The sequence below is a fragment of the Callospermophilus lateralis genome, chromosome 20 (genome assembly GCF_048772815.1).
Source record: "Callospermophilus lateralis isolate mCalLat2 chromosome 20, mCalLat2.hap1, whole genome shotgun sequence".
In the NCBI taxonomy this organism is placed as follows: domain Eukaryota; kingdom Metazoa; phylum Chordata; class Mammalia; order Rodentia; family Sciuridae; genus Callospermophilus; species Callospermophilus lateralis.
The window spans coordinates 4,268,103-4,284,330 of NC_135324.1; the positions used below are offsets into that span (position 1 = coordinate 4,268,103).

The following is a 16,228-nucleotide window of genomic DNA, read 5'->3' on the forward strand; positions in this document are numbered from 1 at the left end:
GCCAAAGCTGGACGCTGTGCTGTGTCCAGGGCAGGTGTGGCCACCCACCCGAGGGCCTTGCGATGCTGGCCGACGGGCCGTCCTCTCCCCCTCTGGGCCTCAGGCCCCTTCCACCTGCTCTTCACGATTACCGATCGCTTCCCCCCAAGAGTCAGCCCCTCAGCAGCGCCTCTCGGCCTCCTTAGTTTTGAAATGGCGGCCGCGAGGCCACGCCCCGGAGGCGGGGCCTGAGTTCAGGCCCGACCGGTGGATCCCCGAGCCAAGAGTGAAGTCGACAGCCCGCCGGGGAGAGCTCGCGCAGAAGCGGAGAGCCGGTGGGCCCCGCAGGTCGGGAAGAAGAGCACCGAGCAGACGCCTCGCTTGCCGGGGCCGCCCGAGAGTGTCTTCCATCGCGGGCGTTCGGGCCGCCATCTTAGATGGCGGGAGTCTGAGAAGAACGAGTGTGAGGCGGGAAGGCCTTCTCGGTCGCTCTCTTTTGGGCCTCCAAAAAGGCCAGCTGACCGGGCTTTGGGGCGTGTGCCCTGAGGCCGCGGAGCGCAAGTGGGACGATGCGGGGTCTTCCCGGGGCCCCGTCCCCTGGGCTGGGGACGCGTCGAATGTGACCGCCTCCCGTTCCCTCAGCCGCCGCGGGGAGGAGGAGGAGCGGACCAGACGCCGCCGCCGCCGCCGCCGGACGGCAGGTCGCCGGGGCGGCCTGGCTCCCTCAGGTGGGCTCCGAGGCTGGGTGGTGGGTGCGGCGGGAGGCCGGCGGCGGGCTCGGGGGACGGGCCTGGGGCGGCGCTGACGGAGCGGCCCCCCGCGGCTGCCGGGTGGAGAGCCCGGGCCAGGCCGCTGTCACCCCGGGTGGCGCTGGGCGGGCGGGCGGGGGCCCCGGGGCCGGGTATCATGGCCGGCCAGCCTTGTCCCCACATCCCTCCTCAGGTTTCCTTGGGCTGGCGGAGACGTGCCAGCGCCGCCCCGGTGCCCAGTGCGCATTCCTCCTATTTTGGCAGCGGGAGACTCCGCCCGGAGCTGCCCCGTATCTTTGTTGTCACTCGGATGGGCTCACGGAGCGGGGGGGGGGACCTCGGCTGGCGCCTCCTCCCTGGGTTCCTGACCCGAGTGACACCTTTTCGGGGGCGGACGCGAGGAGTCGGGGAAGGGAGGACGAAATGGGTCAGTGCCCCGCCACAAAGGCATCCGCGCCGCGCCCTGGGCTTCTGGGCTCTGCGGGTTTTGCTAATGAGAGGTTCGGGCCGCTTCCACCGGGGCCTGGCCTCGGGGTGTCCCCCCGGCTCGGAGCGCCCGGGCTGCCCTTTGTGGGCCGCGAAGAGCCGCCCCGGATGCCTCAGTCCCGCGGCCGCCCCGGGGCTCTGCAGAGCGCGTCGCCGCTCGGACCCGGGGAGTCTGGGCACCGGGCGAGGCGGGGCGGCCGCGTTCATTCATTGTTCTCGGTCCAGGGCCTGGGTGCGCCTCTGGGGCTGCTCCTCGGGTGGGAGGAATGGGGGGGACCTCGTCTGGCTCCATGATAAGCCGTGTCCGGGCGCTAGGGGGTCACTGGGTGGAAGTGCGGGGGGATCGCCGCGCACGTCGGTCGAGCTGTGCTGTCCGCGGGGCCCGGGGTGGGCCGAGTCCGCCCGCCCGCCCTCCCTCCCTGCGCTCCCAGGGCGTGGAAACAATGCGGCGCGATAAGGCCCGGTGGACCGAGTGTCCTGGGAACTCGGAGCAGCCAGTTTTGCTTGGGGGAGTTGAAAATCGGACAGCGGAGGAGGCTCGGGCGCCCGGGGGTTTTGTGCGGAGTTTGCAAGGACCGGGCTGGTGCTGCCCAGGTGAGGCCGAGGGGGCGCCGCGTAGGCTGAAGGCGCAGCTGCCACCCAGGCAGAGCTTGCAGGAGCTGGGGATGAGTTCGGGGGGCGGCAGACAATCTGGGGTGCCAGAAGGAAATGGCGAGGCGTGAGGGTCTCAGAGTTGAGAGAGTGTGATGGTCGCTGTTGTAGATAGTGGTGAACTGGTTGATTGACTTCAGGTTTGTCCCAAAGGTATGCTCTCATTTTTTTGGGAGGGGGGGCGGGCGGTGGGGTGCAGGGCCTCTCACCTTGGGCCTCTGGCATGCTAGGCTTTGTACCAATGAGCTTCCACCCCAGCCCGGTGTTGCTGATTCTTGACTCGAGCTGCTAGCTACCCCCCTACCGCCCCCGTGATGTTAAAGCTGATAGCTGTTGAAATGATTTACTTTGTTAAACTCGGTCAAGAACATTATGGGTTTTGTGCTGATAAAATGGAGAGTGGACTGAAATTGTGCTGATAAAATGGAGACTGGACTGAAATTCCCATTTCTAGAGATTCTTGCGAAAGATTCTTATAAAATTATACCTGGCTCAGAAAAATGTTGAGTTTTATAAACGTGGTACCTACCCTCTGCTGATTCTGAACTTTGAATGACTGTTGACAGTATAAACTGTTCCTCACCCATAAGAAATTGGCAGATTATGTAAAACCTACATCTGAAAAACTGTAGGAGGCAAGTTATTTTATTTTTTAAAAATTAGTTGTAGATGGACACAACACCTTTATTATCTTTATGTGGTGCTGAGGATTGAAATCAGTGCCTTATGAATGCTAAGTAAGATTCTATTGCTGAGCCACAACCCTAACCTCTGGTATTTTTTTAAATAATGTATTTTGTATTGTAGACTGTTTCTTTGGATTGATTCTTCGGTTTTCAGACCTGTTATAAAGTCTTTAGCTCTGTTAACAAGTCTTTGTCTTTCTTAAACAGCTATTGTGATTAATGCTCATGTTAAAATAATTATTATGGTGTTAAAAGACTTCAGCTGGCAATTCCTAAATGTCTTGTGAGTTCTGTTGCTTGTGTATCACTGAAAAACGTTAAGATTCTTTCCATTTGTTTTTACCCTTATCATTTCAAGGGATAAGCTGTTTAAATTCCAACAGAAACATTTGACCCAGTTGAACACTGGATACTTGGAAAAATAAACCTGTTACTGTTTTGTTCTAAAAGCTTATCTTTTAGGTATGTGGTGTTTGCAATGATAGGTTGTAGCAGGATTGCTTAGTTTTTGTTGCAGTCAATAGTTGAAAAAACTAGTGCCTTTGAAGTGGAAGGCTTGAGTGAAATACATTTGAACATACTTTAAGGGATTTGGTTTAGTAGGAAAAAGAAGCATTAAGCTGGTCATTATCAACAAAAAGTGAAAACTGAAGAGTGTTTAAACATCCAGTATTATATTACAGTTGCTCTGCCACAAGTTGCTTTTAGCTTGAAGTATGATGGTTGTTGACTATGAAGATTAAACAACGTCACTTTTTGGAAGTTAAATTTGATTTTTGTAGGAGGACTAGATTTATTTTTGAGTTGGGAAGTCTAATAATTTCAAATTCCTATTGCAAGAATTCTATTAGCAAATTGTGATTCCTCTGTATTTAAATCTCAGATGAACGTTTGTTAGTAACCCACTGCCTAAAAATAGAGAAATGTTACATGAGCCAGCACTTTTGTTTGCATGTTAGAAACATAATAGGCCATACCTAATAATCCGGGTCTTGGGAGGCGCTTGTTAACGTAATAGCAGGCCTTAATGTTGACTTGCAGGAGAGAATCTTAAATATTGCCTTTGAAAGGCAGTGAACTAATGTGACAGTTGAGGGGGTTTATGAAACCACAAGCTCAAGATTCAACTTGCAAAGTTGTTGTGTTTTGTTTTTTAAGTTGTGCAGATCCTGGAAGTCATTTTTTCAAAAACACATGACTGTAGTTGGAAAATTGCTCACCTTGACCAAATTAATTGGAAAATCAGGAACACCGGGTTCTCTTAGAATGTGGTTGTTTAGGTCTCTTATTTTTTTGGCATGTGCATAGAGGGGCAAATTTCCTGACTGCTCATCTAACTTGGTTCAAAATATAACAGTAGATATGAGGATCATAGTTTAGTTGATACTTATGGCACAGGGTTGTCCTATTTTATCTGTAATCCTCCTAGCAGGGGGTTTTGTTCTTGCCTGCAAAGTTGAGAGTTAAAAACTCCTTAATTACATATTAAAGTTTTCACCTTTAATTTTACAGTGTTTGAGTCATTCTCTTTCTCTTTTTATTCCCAAATTACTTGTAGCTCTCGGTGATTTTAGTAGTTAACTTCAGATCTGTTTGCCTTCTAAAATTACTCCTAGAATCTCCTTTAACCAAGGAAAATGTCAAGTGGGTGTTGTTTCTTTGTTATTGGTTTTGGCTCAGGCTAGCTAAGTTTCTTTGGCAAATTACTCATGAAGTGTGTTAATTGGCATCACATTCCAATCAGTGTACATAGTATTTTTTTTTTTTTTTTTTAGGAACACTTGACACATAGTTTTATTTTTAGACTAGATTCTAAAGGATTTTACTGGGTGGGGATTAACAATTCTAAAACTACTTTAGAATGTAAAAGGTCTTTGTGATTTAGAAATTGTTTACATTTTTGGTTACTGAATGGGAAAGAGCAGGCCCTGATAATATTTTAAGAAAACCCTTGTGGTCTGTGCAGTGGTATCTCCTCCTGTTTCTTCTACATATTGGATTTAATTTGCTATCATCCAGTAGCAGGAGTAAATATGTCCTTACTGTTTTAGTCAAGATGTTCTATTTTTTACCAGCCTGCTGTGAAAGTAAACATTCTTTTTTTTTTTCTTTCCTGGGGGTGGTGGTACTCGGGATTGGCACTCAACCACTGAGCCACATCCCCAGCCCTATTTTGTATTTTATTTAAAGTCAGGGTCTCACTGAGTTGCTTAGTGCCTCACTTTTGCTGAGGCTGGCTTTGAACTCATGATCCTCCTGCCTCAGCCTCCAGAACTGTTGGGATTTGGGGGGGGGGGGCACTTCTTCCAGCTCTTTTTTTTTTTTAAGCTCCATAACTAGGCATCATATTTAGGCAGTGTTTTCCTTCATTCCCAGTTAGATTTCTGATGGAAGAGTAAGGGTAGTTGATAGTTCATTTGTATTTATGAGTGTTCATTCTTCGTCTGCATAGTTTGGAGACTATTTAAATTTGAGGTTTTGCCTAAATTTGAGATAGATGAAATCCTAGTTTTTTCCTGGAAGAATACAGCTCTTGACCTCCATGGCAGTTCTAATTAGGAAGCTTAAGAGTGTCTGGGAGAGACATTTTCCTGGCTCCAAATGGATCGTTAAGAAAAGAGCACCCACTGCATTTAAGAAAGTTGATTAGCAATAGAAAAGACTGGAAATCATTCACACCTCCAAAAAAGAAATGACTAAAGTATAGCCACCTGATGTGGGACACTATCCTTTCCCTTAACATTGTATATGAAGCATTTATGACATGAAAAAATGCTGAACACAACATTATGTATCTGGAATGACTTTACAGTTGGATTTAAAAAGTCGAAACAATAAAGTGGAATATTATTCAGTAATAAAAAAAAGTGATGTACTGATACACATATACAATGTGGATGGACTTTGAAAACATGCTAAGTGAAAGAAGCCAGACACAAAAGACCTCGTATTATGATTTTATTTCTGTGACATGTTCAGAATAAAATCTGTAGAGATAAAAATTAGGGATTGGGGAAGTGGGACTAGGCAGTGGCTGACTGTAATAGGAGGGTTTCTTTTTGGGTGATGAAAATATTCTAAATTGATTATGGAGATGGATGCACAACTCTGAATATAATAAAAGTCACTGAAATACATGCCTTTAATGAGTTGTAAAGAAAGTAAATTATATCTTCAGCTAAAACAAACCAAAACATATACATAGAAATGCATATAGATGTTACCAGTGGTTAAGTGATAGACATAAGGATAATTTTCCTCTTAATATATACTTCTGTACTTCCCAAATTCTCTGAATACATTGCCAGGAGTGGTGGTGGGGCAGTACTGGGAACTGAACCCAGGGCCTGTGCACTGAGCTATATTCTTATCTCTTTTTAAATACTCTTATTTTGAGGCCTGTTTTTTTCTGTTAGTTGCCTCGATTGGCCCTGAATTTGTGATCCTCATGCCTCAGCCTCAGGAGTTGCTGGGATTATAGGCATGTGCTACCACACCGGCCTCTTACATAGCTTTTATAATAGAAAAACACATTTATTAAAAAGTTAAATGAATTGGGCTGGGGTTGTGGCTCAATGGTAGAGCGCTTGCTGAGTGTGTGTGAGGCACTCTGGGTTTGATCCCGATACCACATTTTAAAAAAATTAAGTTATTGTGTCCATCTACAACTAAAATTTTTTTTTTTAAAAAGTAAAATGAATTAATTTTGTTCATTGCATGGGTCCTTAACACCAGCCATTCGGTCACTTGTCAGATTGCATTGACAGATGTGTTTTTGAGCTGCTTTCAGGTATACACCTGCCTCCAGATTAGTTCACGCCTTTATTACTATTTGCCTGGATTGTTAGACCTTTGATCTAAACTCTATTTCTTCCCTTACCAGAGCCCTCTCCAAATTACTGCCAGATTCATTTTGTTAATGTGCAGACTCTTGCTGGGTGGGGTGGTGCAGGCCTGTAATCCCAGTGACTCAGGAGGCTAAGGCAGAAGGATACCAAGTTGAAGGCCAGCCTCAGCAATTTAGGGAGACCCTGCTTGAAAGGAGTGGGAATGTAGTTCAGTGGTATAAAGTGCCCCTGGGTTCAATCCCTAGTACCCATTCCCATTCTCTAAAATAGTGCAGATTCTTACAAATTAAATTTTATTGTTTTTTGGAACATGCCACAAATTTCAAAGCGCACAGAAAATTAGGTTTTGCAGAGTAATTCTGCCTTCTTTTTTGTTTTGCAGCTACTCTGCTTTCTTTGAAGAGAAATACATTATTGGGGTTCCTATGCATCTGTTTCTGATGACCCAAGAAAAATAAGTGTAGATGTGCTCACCTTACTTTCTTTCTGAAATCCTCAAGTCTTTATTGCCTACCAGACCAAGTATACATTTCTTGCCTGGGTGTCTTGCTTACATGACTTCCTCATGTACTATGTTTTGTGCAATTCAAAAGGTAGGGGTGTTTATCTTTTTTTTTGTTTGTTTTGGTGGGGATAAAGGATTGAACCGTGGGACCCTTTACCACTGAGCTATACTCTCTTTATCTTGTGACAGAGTCTCTCACCTTGCTGAGTTGCTGAGGGTGGCTTCAGACTTGGAATCCTCCTGCATCAGTCTTCTGAAATCCCAGAAAATGCTGGGATTTCAGGCATGTGCAACCTAAGCTTGATCAAAAGCTATTTTTAAATTTTTTAGTACTAGGGATTGAATTCAGGGATACTTTACCACTGAATCACATCACCAGCTCTTTTTCTTTTTTAATTTTTGAGACAGGGTCTTTCTAAATTGCGTAGGGCCTCACTAAATTCCTGACAGTGGCCTGGAACTTGAATTCCTCCTGCCTCAGCCTCCCAAGTCACTAGAATCCTAGGCGTGCGCCGCTGTGCCCACCTTAAAAGCTGTTTTTTTAAAGCACTTTGTAGATGCTGGCTACTGTGCTTGGTGCAGGTAGAATAAGGCAAGTTCCTGCCTTCAAGGACCTTATCTAATGGAGAGAGCCTTACAGATTTCCTCACTTTTATCTGTTCCTCTTTTAAAAGCCATTTCAAACCCCATCTAAAAATCATTTCCTGGTCTTTTGCTCTCCTTTCCACTCTTTCCTGTCATTTTCTGTACTTGAACTTCTCCCGAAAACCCTTGCATTTGCTTTTCTTTTGCATTTGATTTTCTTATGGCCTTTATCATGTAGTTGTTTGTGAACTTATCATTCCATTAGATTATAAATTCAAACTAAAGTGAAAATGCTTTTCACTAGATGTTTGTTTATTAATATTTTGTAGGAAAATTTCCACTCGAGGCAGAGACGAGGCTCTGGTTCTTGGTGTAAGTGCTGAGTCTTAACTTCCAACACTTAATACTAAGTTTTACAAGTCCTCTTATTTAACCTTAAATAATTTTGTGCAAATGCTTTTTAGTACCCTGCACTTGTAGACTTGTATTTATTGTGAGACCTATTAACTTCTTTACGTTTTTTTCCTCTTTTTTTTTTTTTTGTACCTGGACTGAACTCGGGGGCACTGGACCACTGAGCCACATCTCCAGCCCTATTTTGTATTTTATATTTAGAGACAGGGTTTCACTGAGTTGCTTAAAATCTCATGGTGCCTGAGGCTGGCTTTGAACTCCCAATCCTCCTGTTGCAGCTGTTGGGATTACAGGTGTGCACCCTGCCCGGCTATCTTTTTCCTCTTAGAGGACTTGAGTTTTAATCACTTTGCAATTCTCAGGTTAACACAGTGCCTGGACCCCAGTTGCAGTGGAATTTGTTGGATATAAGCTGCTAAATAATGTTTATTGTGTTGAATTTTGTCTTAAGTCTGACTAGGCTTAGCCTCCTTAAAGGTGGGGCATATTTTACTCTTCTTTGTATATCTTTGGTTCTTTTTTTTTGTTTTAGTTTTTTTTAGGTGGATACAATATATATATATATATATATATTTTATTTCTATGTGGTGTTGAGGATCAAACCCAGCACCCCGCGCGTGCCAGGCAAGCGCGCCACCATTTGAGCCATATCCCCAGCCCTCTCTGGTTCTTAAAACCTTATTTTGCTTATACAACACTAGTTGAAGGAGTAGAGGTTCAGAGGTTGATGACCTGTGGATTTCGTGTCTTACCCCTGCCACCACCACACCTGCGCACTGCCCTCTCCCACTCTCCACACCCCCACAATACAGAGAGTGTATACTTGATTTGTTTGCTGGGTGCTGTGACATGAGTGTGTGTTCCCTGCAATTTGGGAGACCCGAGGCAGGAGGTTTGCAAGTTCGGGGCTAGCCTGGGCAATTTATTGAGACCCTCAGCAACTTAGACTCTGTCTCAAAATGAAATATAAATTGGGGGGCTGGAGTGCCTGTAATCCCAGCAGTTTGGAGGCCGAGACAGGAGGATTTCAAGGTCAAAGCCAGCCTCAGCAACTTAGGGAAACCCTGTTTCTAAAGAAAATATTTGAAAGGGCTGGGGAGGTGACTCAGTGGTTAAGCGCCCCTGGGGTTCAATCTCTAGTACATATAAATAAAATAAATAGGACTAGGGGTGTACCTTAGTGGTGGAGCACCCTTGAGTTCAATCTCCAGTACCAAAAAAACAAAAAACAAAACGGGTGTGGAGGTATATGCCCGTATTTCCAGTGACTGGTTGGCTGAGGCAGGAGAATCTTTTAAGTTCCAGGCCACCCTCAGCAAGTTGGTGAGACCTTGTCTCAAAAGTTTAAAAAGGGTGGGGGATGTAGCTCAGGGGTAAAGTGTCCCTGGGTTTAATCCTCAGTATCCCCCAAACAAACATTTTCTCAGAATTTTGTAGTGTAGGAACTGTGATTGGTACCAGCTGGCTGACGCTCCTCCCTCAGTTGGGCACTGTCTGTCGTGTTCTGTTCTTCCTGTTGGTTCCTTGAGGACATTTGCCAGCTTTAGCAGCTCTTACCATGCTGGCTTCTGCAGCCTTGGTTTTTAGACTTCAAGAAAATTTTAACCAGAGGCAATGAAGAGAGAACTGATAACTCTCCTGCCTGCCTTGACCTTAGTTTGGACTGGGATTAGAGTATGAGTGTGAGAGTAGACATAGTGACCTTTCTGGCTAGTTTAACTAACTGTCTGACATTGCAAATGGTCCCTTAAGCTGTGTGTGGATATGTGTGTTAAAATATAACATAAAATTTGCCATTTAAACCATTTTAGGCAAGCAATTCATTGACAGTGGTCTTTGTTTTGTACTGGGGTTGAACCCAGGGGCAGTTGACTGCTAAGCTACAACTTCAGCAGCCCTTCAATTTGGCAGGGTCTTGCTGATTTGCTGAGGCTGGCCTCCAACTTGTGATCCTCCCATCTCAGTCTCTGCAGTAGCTGAAATGACAGCATTGCGTCACCACACCCAGCTACATTCACAGTGCCTGTAATCATCACCACTATCCATTTCCAGAGCTTTTTCATCATCCTAAACAGAAACTCTACCCGTTAAATAATAATTCCCCGCCCTCAGCCCTTGGCAACTCGATTCTACTTTCTCTCTGAATTTTCCTGTTCCCGATTCTTCGTCTAAGGGGGACCATATAATATCTATCCTTTGGTGTCTGGTTGATTTCACCCAACATGTTTTCAAGGTGCGTCCACTGGCAGCATTATCAGTACTTCACTCTTTAGAGCTGAATAATATTTAATTGTATGGGTATGTCATATTTTGTTTATTCATTAATCTATTGATAGACACTTGGATTGTTTCTGCCTTTTGCTGTTTTGAATAATGCTGCTGTGAGCATCGGTGTAGGAGCATCTGTTTGAGATCCTGCTTTCTGTTCTTTCAGGTATATATGGAGGAGTGTTACTGGTGGGTCTTAAACTTTAAGTTTGTGTTTAACTTTTCTTTTTTCTTCTAGATACTGGGGATCAATCTCAGGGGTGCTTTACCACAGAACTGCATCCTTAGTCCATTTTATTTTTTATTTGCAACAGGGTCTCACTAGTTACCCAGGTTGGCCTCCAACTTGTGATCCTTCTGCCTTAGCCTCCAGAGTTGCTGGGATGATGGGCAGTGCACCACTGTGCCCAGCCTGTGTTTAAGTTTTTGAGGAACTGCCACACTGTTTTGCACAGTGACTCTGTCATTTTACGTTCCCCACTAGCAAAGTGCAAGGGTTCCAGTATCTTCACATCTTGGCCAACTCTTGGTATTTCCCTTTTCTTTTTTTGTTTTGTTTTTTAAATAACAACAATTTCTAACAAGTGAGAAGTAGCACTGGGCTGCTTTTTTTTCTTTCTTCTTGCTAAGTAGAACTAATGGGTAAACCAGAACCATAGATGTCGGCTATATTTCAACCTGATAGATTTCCCCTCCCTTACCAACGTATTTGTATATAATACTCTTCACACAGATAAATTTGATACACAATTAATGGCTCCTCTTTTTTTCTGAAGAGTAAAGTTTATCTGTAAGCTGGTAAGTGTAGTTATTCTAGTTAACCTTCTTTATATGCTCAGATGCTTTCTTTCTTTTTTTTTTTTTTGAGGAGAGAGAGAATTTTTTTATTTTTTTTTAGTTTTTCAGCGGACACAACATCTTTGTATGTGGTGCTGAGAATCGAACCCTGGCCGCACGCATGCCAGGCGAGTGCGCTACCGCTTGAGCCACATCCCCTGCCCTCAGATGCTTTCTTTAAAATATTTTTTAGTTGTCAATGAATCTTTATTTTTATGTGGTACTGAGAATTGAACCCAGGGCCTCACACATGCTCATCAAGCGCTCTCCTGAGCCCGAGCCCCAGCCCCAGCCCCTCCTCATATGCTTTTAATCTAAAATATATTTAGGCTGGTTGAAGTGGCGCATGCAGGAGAATCAAAAGTTCAAGGCCAGCTTCAGCAACTTAGGTCCTAAGCAAATTAACGAGACCCTTAAGAAAAAAGACTGGAACTCAGTGGGTGAGTACCCCCGAGTTCATCCCCAGTACTAAAACAGAAAAAAAAAAAAAAAATTGTATTTAAAGGTAGCTCAGTGGTAGAACACTTGTCTACTGTGTATGAAGCCCCCCTGATTCAATCCCTAGTACTGCTCAAAAATGAAAAAAAAAATGTATTTGGTTAACCAGTGAGTAATGATTTCAACTGATAGTGCATTGCTTTTTTCAGTTAATCTCTTATCATCCACTAATATATTTGTAATATCCCATTTTTACAAATAAAAATATTTATAAGTACATATATATCCATACTTAGAAAAGAGTGGATACACATGTCCTTATACTTTAAAAGCTGCTACAAGATGTTGACATCTATTACAATAAACATCTGTGAGTTAAAATTTTTATTTTTATTTATTAATTTTTTTTTTAGAGAGAGAGAGAGAGAGAGAATTTTTTAATATTTATTTATTTAGTTCTCGGCGGACGCAACATCTTTGTATTTGGTGCTGAGGATCGAACCCGGGCCGCACGCATGCCAGGCAAGCGCGCTACCGCTTGAGCCACATCCCCTTTATTTTTATTTTTTAGAATTTAAAATTTTAAAAATATTTTTCAGATTTTCCCCTTCCTCTGTGAATGTGTTTTCTGTAATCAGTCAATGTAACTTTTTAAAAGTTGTACTGGGAAATATAAATTCTTGCAAAAGGGAAGGCAGGGAAGGGGTTAAAACAAAACAAAACCAAAAAACCTCCTAATTTATCTATTGATAAGTGCAACAGAAAAGTACCAAGGAAGGGTTAAGCAACTTTGAGACTGCCTCAGAATGAAAAATTAAAAAGGGCTGGGATGTGGTCACTGATTAAGTGCCTCTGGTTCAAACCTTGGCACAATGAAAAAACGTTGTAGAGGGGAGGAAATTTGGTATTAATAATGCTCATAAAGACATTGAGTATGGGGGGCGCTGGGGTTGTGGCTCAGCGGTAGAGCACTGGGTTCAATTTTTAGCTCCATATACAAATAATAGAATAAAGGTCTAGTAACAACTAAAAATATTAAAAAAAAAAAAAAAAAAAGATTGAGTATGAAGATTTACTATAAGAGAAAGCCAGGCCCCGCGGCTTATGCCTGCATTCCCAGCTCTTCAGGAGACTGAGATGGGAGGAACCAGAGTTCAAGGCCAGCTTGGACAATATGGCCAGACCCCATGTCCAAAAAATAAATGAATACATAAAGGGAAACAAAGTTATAATCATTTATCTGTGTGTATGTATAAATTTAAAAGGCTGTATCTTCTTCAGACCCATTTCTTTCCCAATTCTCCCCCTCTGTTCACATTCTGTGAACCTCCTTTTCAGTTCCATTTTACCTTTGCATTTTTTTTTTTTTTTTTTTGAAAGACTGCCTTTTCGCCTTCAAATAGCACAGGGAAATCATCCTTTATTGTCTACCACTTTCTCCTCTCCAACTAGAAGAGATCTTTCTGTAATTCAAATTCTCATAGTCTTTATAAGAACCCTACCCCTACCCCCACAAAGGTATCATATCTGTCCTGAAAGTTCTTACTCTGCCTAGCAAGTGGTGGCCATTTAAACATACACTTTCAAAGCACCGAAAAGGGGCTGGGGTTGGGGCTCAGCGGTAGAGCACTTCTCACACCGAGCATGTGAGGCACTGGATCCGATCCTCAGCACCACATAAAAATAAATAAAATATTGTGTCAATCTATGACTAACAACAACAGCAAAAAACCAAAAGCTATTGCAAGGCCAGGGCTATGACTTTCTGAACTTCATAGTCTTCAAAGCCGCTAGAAGTCGAGAGTAGATTCTTAGAAATTGTTGAATGAATGGTGCTTATTGTTTCCTTGCAGTTCTTTGCCAGGTTGCAGTATAGAGAGAGGCATTCTGGTTTCTCAGGTTATACATTAATGTTTTATGTGGCAGATAAGCATTCAGTACTATGAAAAAAATTGCTAGGATAAATATTTCAATTTTATCTTCATTAATATTTCTTTTTTAAAAATATTTTTAGGGCTAGGGTTGTGGCTCAGTGGTAGAGTGCCTGCCTGGCACGTGTGAGGCCCTGGGTTCGATTCTCAGCACCACATATAAATAAAAAAAATATATAAATATTTTTAAAAATTCTTAAAATAATTCTTTTTTTTTTTTTTTTAAAGAGAGTGAGAGAGAGAGAGAGGGAGAGGGAATTTTTTAATATTTATTTTTCAGTTATCAGCGGACACGACATCCTTCTTTTGTATGCGGTGCTGAGGATCAAACCCAGGCCCCACGCATGCCAGGCGAGCGCGCTACTGCTTGAGCCACATCCCCAGCCCCTCTTAAAGTAATTCTTAAAGTCTGGTATGCCACTGAAACTGGTTGTCTCCAAAAGGACGTGTTAGAGAACTAGCAGAATCAGATGGTTACTTCTTGAAATTGCATTAGTAGGTGGAACCACAGGGAAAGATCTCTTATTTTGAGGACAGGTCCCAGTGTCTGACCAAATAGGTGATGCCAGTGTGTAAGATGGTAGATTCACTGATTTTATGTATGTCTTTGTTTTGAGATAAGCAATTTTGTTGTTGTTGTTGTTGTTGGGGGGTGTACTGGGGAATAAACCCACAGGCTCTTTAATACTGAGTTACATGCCAGGCCCTTTTAAATTTTGAGACAGGGTCTTGCTAAGTTGCCGAAGCTGGCCTCAGACTCCCAAATTGCTGGCGTTATAGGCAGGTGCCACCATGCCTGGTATGACAAAGGCAGTCTTTTTTTTTTTTTAAACACCACTTATTTTTTTGTGGGGGGTACCACTTCTTTTTTTTTTTTTTTTTTTTTTTTTTTTGGTGGGTTGTTGCTGGTGGTGGTGGTACTGGGGATTGAACTTGGGGGTACTTGACCACTGAGTCCCATTCCCAGCCCTATTTTGTGTTTTATTTAGAGACAGGGTCTCACTGAGTTGCTTAGCGCCTCGCCTTTGCTGAGGCTGGCTTAGAACTGGTGATCTCCTGCCTCAGTCTCCCAAGCTGCTGGGATTACAGGCGTGCAGGGGTAAGTGCCTGGCTTAAAACTACTTCTTGAATGTGCACATTTTGCCACTAAAATTCATACCTTCTATGTGGAAAAGGAATTAATGATGCAAGATTAAATTAATGTTTCTTGGCAACTAATTGAGTGAGATTTAATTACTGGGTGATTGTTGCTTCCCCTCCTCCCTTTTGTATATAGCTATTTTTTTTTTTTTTAATATTTACTTATTTATTTATTTTTAGTTTTCGGCGGACACAACATCTTGGTTTGTATGTGGTGCTGAGGATCGAACCCGGGCCGCACGCATGCCAGGCGAGCGCGCTACCGCTTGAGCCACATCCCCAGCCCTATAGCTATTTTTTAATTCTGTTGTTTCCTGGCCACCAGAAAAATCATCTCTAAACCATATTTGTCTGTTGTATATTTTGGAACTTGTGTTAAGGTTGTACTTTGTAAATGGATGATTCATTTTAAAATGAGCAGTTGTTGCCTAAATGAAGAAACAATGACTGATTTAGAGATAAAAAGAAAAACTTGAGTTACAAAAAGAAAAACTTGAGTTACAAACAATTCCAAGAGATTTAAAATGAAAGTAATGAAAAACTCATTTTGTGGTCAGAGTTAAAAATGAAATTGGCTCCAGACATCTTTCACTATGGAACTGATTGTTTTTGCATAATTGTTTTTGAATTAGCTCATTTTCAACTTGCATTTTTAAGTTAATTATAATTTTACCCCTCTAGAATCTGGGACGGGGGGTGTAGCACACTGGCCAGGTGCTTGCCTACCATGCACAAAGTCTTGGGGTTCAGTCCCCAGCCCAAAAAACAAAACCCCAAACACTAGCATCTGTTCTCTAAACTTGGGCGGCTCCTGCTGACTTGCTTTTAGAAGGGTAGAGTGGGGCAGCTCTTCATGTGAGTGTTTGCTGGTCAGTCATCTGATGAAGTTACCAGTTTATGGTCAGAAATTGAGAAAGAGGAGTGAGGAAACTCGAGACATTGACACACACACCACCTTGAAGTTCATGAGAGTGCCCTTTTCGACGGGTTGGGAAACTAGTGTAAGGCTTTTGCAGACTACACATATTGTTTCTTAGCTTGGAGGAGATGAATATTTGAGTATGTTTGTTCAGCAGAAACTTTATGTATGATGGTGATTTTTTCCCCCCCTAGTATTGTTTGTATAGCCAGGCGAATTTAAAAAAAAAACCAAACACAGAAAACACTCGTTCCCTAAAGTAAGCTTGAGATAGTCTTGAAACTGAGCAGTCTGTCAGATGAAGCAAGGCTGAATCAAAGAAAGGAATGCGTATAAAAGAGGAATGAATTTGGTGAAGTCACGTTGTAAGGACATTAACATACAGTTCATCTAAGTTTCTGCTGTGTATCCCCCAGATGTTCCCTCCCTCCCCAGACTGGCACGGAACCCAGGGCCCTGCATGTGCTAGGCAAGTGCTCTGTCACTGAGCTACTTTTCCAGTCCTTTTTATTTTGAGATAGGGTCTTGTAAGTTGCCCAGGCTGACCTTGAATTTATCCTCCTACCTCCTTAGTCACTGGAGTAGCTGGAATTACAGGCTATGCCTGGCTTTTGGATTTTTTTTTTTTTTTTAATGGGGATAGAATCCAGGAACATCCTACTACTAAGCTACATCCCCAGTCCCTTCTCTTAATTTTGAGATAGGGTCTTGCTGAGTTGCCCAGGCTGACCTCAAACTTGGGATTCTCCTGCTTCAACCTTGGAGTTGCTGGAATTATAGGCATGTGACACC

At 43.3% G+C, this 16,228-nt stretch overlaps 1 protein-coding gene across 1 annotated transcript in view; it reads left to right on the forward strand.

The window, feature by feature from the left end:
• The first annotated feature begins 250 nt into the window (after positions 1-250).
• The window catches only part of Raf1 (Raf-1 proto-oncogene, serine/threonine kinase), a 68,351-nt gene continuing 52,373 nt past the window's right edge, over positions 251-16,228 (forward strand). The window contains exon 1 of the mRNA XM_076841169.1: positions 251-707. The gene's annotated coding sequence lies outside the window, so the exon portion shown is untranslated. The remainder of the gene's footprint in view (positions 708-16,228) is intronic.